Consider the following 7,425-nt stretch of genomic DNA (forward strand, 5'->3'; position numbering starts at 1 on the left):
CACTACTTTAGGTCCAAAACTCATGTTTGGGGTGGTTTCGCGCAATTTCGTTGCCGCACGTCACCCATTCCGAAAACGGTTGTCGGGGTGCATACAAAGCACGAGTTTTTGCCACCGGAACCATTTCTTCGTTTTTCGCAACGAACATGCCCAATCCACTACTTTAGGTACAAAACTCATGTTTGGGGTGGTTTCGCGCAATTTCGTTGTCACACGTCACCCATTCCGAAAACGGGTGTCGGGGTGCATACAAAGCACGAGTTTTTGCCACCGGAACCATTTCTTCGTTTTTCGCAACGAACATGCTCAATCCACTACTTTAGGTCCAAAACTCATGTTTGGGGTGGTTTATCGCAATTTCGTTGTCGCACGTCACCCATTCCGAAAACGGGTGTCGGGTGCATACAAAGCACGAGTTTTTGCCACCGGAACCATTTCTTCGTTTTTCGCAACGAACATGCCCAATCCACTACTTTTGGTCCAAAACTCATGTTTGGGGTGGTTTCGCGCAATTTCGTTGCCGCACGTCACCCATTCTGAAAACGGTTGTCGGGGGTGCATACAAAGCACGAGTTTTTGCCACCGGAACCATTTCTTCGTTTTTCGCAACGAACATGCCCAATCCACTACTTTAGGTACAACACTCATGTTTGGGGTGGTTTCGCGCAATTTCGTTGCCGCATGTCACCCATTCCGAAAACGGGTGTCGAGTGCATAAAAGCACGAGTTTTTGCCACCGGAACCATTTCTTCGTTTTTCGCAACGAACATGACCAATCCACTACTTTAGGTACAAAACTCATGTTTGGGGTGGTTCGCGCAATTTCGTTGCCGCATGTCACCCATTCCGAAAACGGGTGTCGAGTGCATAAAAGCACGAGTTTTTGCCACCAGAACCATTTCTTCGTTTTTCGCAACGAACATGCCCAATCCACTACTTTAGGTCCAAAACTCATGTTTGGGGTGGTTTCGCGCAATTTCGGTGCCGCACGTCACCCATTCTGAAAACGGTTGTCGGGGTGCATACAAAGCACGAGTTTTTGCCACCGGAACCATTTCTTCGTTTTTCGCAACGAACATGACCAATCCACTACTTTAGGTACAAAACTCATGTTTGGGGTGGTTCGCGCAATTTCGTTGCCGCACTTCACTCATTCCGAAAACGAGTGTCGGGTGCATAAAAGCACGAGTTTTTGCCACTGGAACCATTTCTTCATTTTTCGTAACGAACATGCCCAATCCACTACTTTAGGTCCAAAACTCATGTTTGGGGTGGTTTCGCACAATTTCGTTGTCGCACGTCACCCATTCCCAAAACGGGTGTCAGGTGCATACAAAGCACGAGTTTTTGCCACCGGAACCATTTCTTCGTTTTTCGCAACGAACATGCCCAATCCACTACTTTAGGTCCAAAACTCATGTTTGGGGTGGTTTCGCACCATTTCGTTGTCGCACGTCACCCATTCCGAAAACGGGTGTCGGGTGCATACAAAGCACGAGTTTTTGCCACCGGAACCATTTCTTCGTTTTTCGCAACGAATATGCCCAATCCACTACTTTTGGTCCAAAACTCATGTTTGGGGTGGTTTCGCGCAATTTCGTTGCCGCACGTCACCCATTCCGAAAACGGGTGTTGGGGTGCATACAAAGCACGAGTTTTTGCCACCGGAACCATTTCTTCGTTTTTCGCAACGAACATGACCAATCCACTACTTTAGGTCCAAAACTCATGTTTGGGGTGGTTTCGCGCAATTTCGTTGCCGCACGTCACCCATTCCGAAAACGGTTGTCGGGGTGCATACAAAGCACGAGTTTTTGCCACCGGAACCATTTCTTCGTTTTTCGCAACGAACATGCCCAATCCACTACTTTAGGTACAAAACTCATGTTTGGGGTGGTTTCGCGCAATTTCGTTGTCACACGTCACCCATTCCGAAAACGGGTGTCGGGGTGCATACAAAGCACGAGTTTTTGCCACCGGAACCATTTCTTCGTTTTTCGCAACGAACATGCTCAATCCACTACTTTAGGTCCAAAACTCATGTTTGGGGTGGTTTCTCGCAATTTCGTTGTCGCACGTCACCCATTCCGAAAACGGGTGTCGGGTGCATACAAAGCACGAGTTTTTGCCACCGGAACCATTTCTTCGTTTTTCGCAACGAACATGCCCAATCCACTACTTTTGGTCCAAAACTCATGTTTGGGGTGGTTTCGCGCAATTTCGTTGCCGCACGTCACCCATTCTGAAAACGGTTGTCGGGGTCCATACAAAGCACGAGTTTTTGCCACCGGAACCATTTCTTCGTTTTTCGCAACGAACATGCCCAATCCACTACTTTAGGTACAACACTCATGTTTGGGGTGGTTTCGCGCAATTTCGTTGCCGCATGTCACCCATTCCGAAAACGGGTGTCGTGTGCATAAAAGCACGAGTTTTTGCCACCGGAACCATTTCTTCGTTTTTCGCAACGAACATGCCCAATCCACTACTTTAGGTCCAAAACTCATGTTTGGGGTGGTTTCGCGCAATTTCGTTGCCGTACGTCACCCATTCTGAAAACGGTTGTCGGGGTGCATACAAAGCACGAGTTTTTGCCACCGGAACCATTTCTTCGTTTTTCGCAACGAACATGACCAATCCACTACTTTAGGTACAAAACTCATGTTTGGGGTGGTTCGCGCAATTTCGTTGCCGCACTTCACTCATTCCGAAAACGAGTGTCGGGTGCATAAAAGCACGAGTTTTTGCCACTGGAACCATTTCTTCATTTTTCGTAACGAACATGCCCAATCCACTACTTTAGGTCCAAAACTCATGTTTGGGGTGGTTTCGCACAATTTCGTTGTCGCACGTCACCCATTCCCAAAACGGGTGTCAGGTGCATACAAAGCACGAGTTTTTGCCACCGGAACCATTTCTTCGTTTTTCGCAACGAACATGCCCAATCCACTACTTTAGGTCCAAAACTCATGTTTGGGGTGGTTTCGCACCATTTCGTTGTCGCACGTCACCCATTCCGAAAACGGGTGTCGGGTGCATACAAAGCACGAGTTTTTGCCACCGAAACCATTTCTTCGTTTTTCGCAACGAATATGCCCAATCCACTACTTTAGGTCCAAAACTATGTTTGGGGTGGTTTCACGCAATTTCGTTGTCGCACGTCACCCATTCCGAAAACGGGTGTTGGGGTGCATACAAAGCACGAGTTTTTGCCACCGGAACCATTTCTTCGTTTTTCGCAACGAACATGCCCAATCCACTACTTTAGGTCCAAAACTCATGTTTGGGGTGGTTTCGCGCAATTTCGTTGCTGCACGTCACCCATTCCGAAAACGGTTGTCGGGGTGCATACAAAGCACGAGTTTTTGCCACCGGAACCATTTCTTCGTTTTTTGCAACGAACATGCCCAATCCACTACTTTAGGTACAAAACTCATGTTTGGGGTGGTTTCGCGCAATTTCGTTGTCACACGTCACCCATTCCGAAAACGGGTGTCGGGGTGCATACAAAGCACGAGTTTTTGCCACCGGAACCATTTCTTCGTTTTTCGCAACGAACATGCTCAATCCACTACTTTAGGTCCAAAACTCATGTTTGGGGTGGTTTCTCGCAATTTCGTTGTCGCACGTCACCCATTCCGAAAACGGGTGTCGGGTGCATACAAAGCACGAGTTTTTGCCACCGGAACCATTTCTTCGTTTTTCGCAACGAACATGCCCAATCCACTACTTTAGGTCCAAAACTCATGTTTGGGGTGGTTTCGCGCAATTTCGTTGCCGCACGTCACCCATTCCGAAAACGGGTGTCGAGTGCATAAAAGCACGAGTTTTTGCCACCGGAACCATTTCTTCGTTTTTCGCAACGAACATGCCCAATCCACTACTTTAGGTCCAAAACTCATGTTTGGGGTGGTTCGCGCAATTTCGTTGTCGCACTTCACTCATTCCGAAAACGAGTGTCGGGTGCATAAAAGCACGAGTTTTTGCCAGTGGAACCATTTCTTCATTTTTCGTAACGAACATGCCCAATCCACTACTTTAGGTCCAAAACTCATGTTTGGGGTGGTTTCGCACAATTTCGTTGTCGCACGTCACCCATTCCCAAAACGGGTGTCAGGTGCATACAAAGCACGAGTTTTTGCCACCGGAACCATTTCTTCGTTTTTCGCAACGAACATGCCCAATCCACTACTTTAGGTCCAAAACTCATGTTTGGGGTGGTTTCGCGCAATTTCGTTGTCACACGTCACTCATTCCGAAAACGGGTGTCGGGTGCATACAAAGCACGAGTTTTTGCCATCGGAACCATTTCTTTGTTTTTCGCAACGAACATGCCCAATCCACTACTTTAGGTCCAAAACTCATGTTTGGGGTGGTTTCGCGCAATTTCGTTGTCGCACGTCACCCATTCCGAAAACGGGTGTTGGGGGTGCATACAAAGCACGAGTTTTTGCCACCGGAACCATTTCTTCGTTTTTCGCAACGAACATGCCCAATCCACTACTTTAGGTCCAAAACTCATGTTTGGGGTTGTTTCGCGCAATTTCGTTGCCGCACGTCACCCATTCCGAAAACGGTTGTCGGGGTGCATACAAAGCACGAGTTTTTGCCACCGGAACCATTTCTTCGTTTTTCGCAACGAACATGCACAATCCACTACTTTAGGTACAAAACTCATGTTTGGGGTGGTTTCGCGCAATTTCGTTGTCACACGTCACCCATTCCGAAAACGGGTGTCGGGGTGCATACAAAGCACGAGTTTTTGCCACCGGAACCATTTCTTCGTTTTTCGCAACGAACATGCTCAATCCACTACTTTAGGTCCAAAACTCATGTTTGGGGTGGTTTCTCGCAATTTCGTTGTCGCACGTCACCCATTCCGAAAACGGGTGTCGGGTGCATACAAAGCACGAGTTTTTGCCACCGGAACCATTTCTTCGTTTTTCGCAACGAACATGCCCAATCCACTACTTTTGGTCCAAAACTCATGTTTGGGGTGGTTTCGCGCAATTTCGTTGCCGTACGTCACCCATTCTGAAAACGGTTGTCGGGGTGCATACAAAGCACGAGTTTTTGCCACCGGAACCATTTCTTCGTTTTTCGCAACGAACATGACCAATCCACTACTTTAGGTACAAAACTCATGTTTGGGGTGGTTCGCGCAATTTCGTTGTCGCACTTCACTCATTCCGAAAACGAGTGTCGGGTGCATAAAAGCACGAGTTTTTGCCACTGGAACCATTTCTTCATTTTTCGTAACGAACATGCCCAATCCACTACTTTAGGTCCAAAACTCATGTTTGGGGTGGTTTCGCACAATTTCGTTGTCGCACGTCACCCATTCCCAAAACGGGTGTCAGGTGCATACAAAGCACGAGTTTTTGCCACCGGAACCATTTCTTCGTTTTTCGCAACGAACATGCCCAATCCACTACTTTAGGTCCAAAACTCATGTTTGGGGTGGTTTCGCGCCATTTCGTTGTCGCACGTCACCCATTCCGAAAACGGGTGTCGGGTGCATACAAAGCACGAGTTTTTGCCACCGGAACCATTTCTTCGTTTTTCGCAACGAATATGCCCAATCCACTACTTTATGTCCAAAACTCATGTTTGGGGTGGTTTCGCGCAATTTCGTTGTCGCACGTCACCCATTCCGAAAACGGGTGTTGGGGTGCATACAAAGCACGAGTTTTTGCCACCGGAACCATTTCTTCGTTTTTCGCAACGAACATGCCCAATCCACTACTTTAGGTCCAAAACTCATGTTTGGGGTGGTTTCGCGCAATTTCGTTGCCGCACGTCACCCATTCCGAAAACGGTTGTCGGGGTGCATACAATGCACGAGTTTTTGCCACCGGAACCATTTCTTCGTTTTTTGCAACGAACATGCCCAATCCACTACTTTAGGTACAAAACTCATGTTTGGGGTGGTTTCGCGCAATTTCGTTGTCACACGTCACCCATTCCGAAAACGGGTGTCGGGTGCATACAAAGCACGAGTTTTTGCCACCGGAACCATTTCTTCGTTTTTTCGCAACGAACATGCTCAATCCACTACTTTAGGTCCAAAACTCATGTTTGGGGTGGTTTCTCGCAATTTCGTTGTCGCACGTCACCCATTCCGAAAACGGGTGTCGGGTGCATACAAAGCACGAGTTTTTGCCACCGGAACCATTTCTTCGTTTTTCGCAACGAACATGCCCAATCCACTACTTTAGGTCCAAAACTCATGTTTGGGGTGGTTTCGCGCAATTTCGTTGCCGCACGTCACCCATTCCGAAAACGGGTGTCGAGTGCATAAAAGCACGAGTTTTTGCCACCGGAACCATTTCTTCGTTTTTCGCAACGAACATGCCCAATCCACTACTTTAGGTCCAAAACTCATGTTTGGGGTGGTTCGCGCAATTTCGTTGTCGCACTTCACTCATTCCGAAAACGAGTGTCGGGTGCATAAAAGCACGAGTTTTTGCCACTGGAACCATTTCTTCATTTTTCGTAACGAACATGCCCAATCCACTACTTTAGGTCCAAAACTCATGTTTGGGGTGGTTTCGCACAATTTCGTTGTCGCACGTCACCCATTCCCAAAACGGGTGTCAGGTGCATACAAAGCACGAGTTTTTGCCACCGGAACCATTTCTTCGTTTTTCGCAACGAACATGCCCAATCCACTACTTTAGGTCCAAAACTCATGTTTGGGGTGGTTTCGCGCAATTTCGTTGTCACACGTCACTCATTCCGAAAACGGGTGTCGGGTGCATACAAAGCACGAGTTTTTGCCATCGGAACCATTTCTTCGTTTTTCGCAACGAACATGCCCAATCCACTACTTTAGGTCCAAAACTCATGTTTGGGGTGGTTTCGCGCAATTTCGTTGTCGCACGTCACCCATTCCGAAAACGGGTGTTGGGGGTGCATACAAAGCACGAGTTTTTGCCACCGGAACCATTTCTTCGTTTTTCGCAACGAACATGCCCAATCCACTACTTTAGGTCCAAAACTCATGTTTGGGGTTGTTTCGCGCAATTTCGTTGCCGCACGTCACCCATTCCGAAAACGGTTGTCGGGGTGCATACAAAGCACGAGTTTTTGCCACCGGAACCATTTCTTCGTTTTTCGCAACGAACATGCACAATCCACTACTTTAGGTACAAAACTCATGTTTGGGGTGGTTTCGCGCAATTTCGTTGTCACACGTCACCCATTCCGAAAACGGGTGTCGGGGTGCATACAAAGCACGAGTTTTTGCCACCGGAACCATTTCTTCGTTTTTCGCAACGAACATGCTCAATCCACTACTTTAGGTCCAAAACTCATGTTTGGGGTGGTTTCTCGCAATTTCGTTGTCGCACGTCACCCATTCCGAAAACGGGTGTCGGGTGCATACAAAGCACGAGTTTTTGCCACCGGAACCATTTCTTCGTT

Source organism: Zea mays, chromosome 7 (genome assembly GCF_902167145.1).
Source record: "Zea mays cultivar B73 chromosome 7, Zm-B73-REFERENCE-NAM-5.0, whole genome shotgun sequence".
NCBI lineage: Eukaryota > Viridiplantae > Streptophyta > Magnoliopsida > Poales > Poaceae > Zea > Zea mays.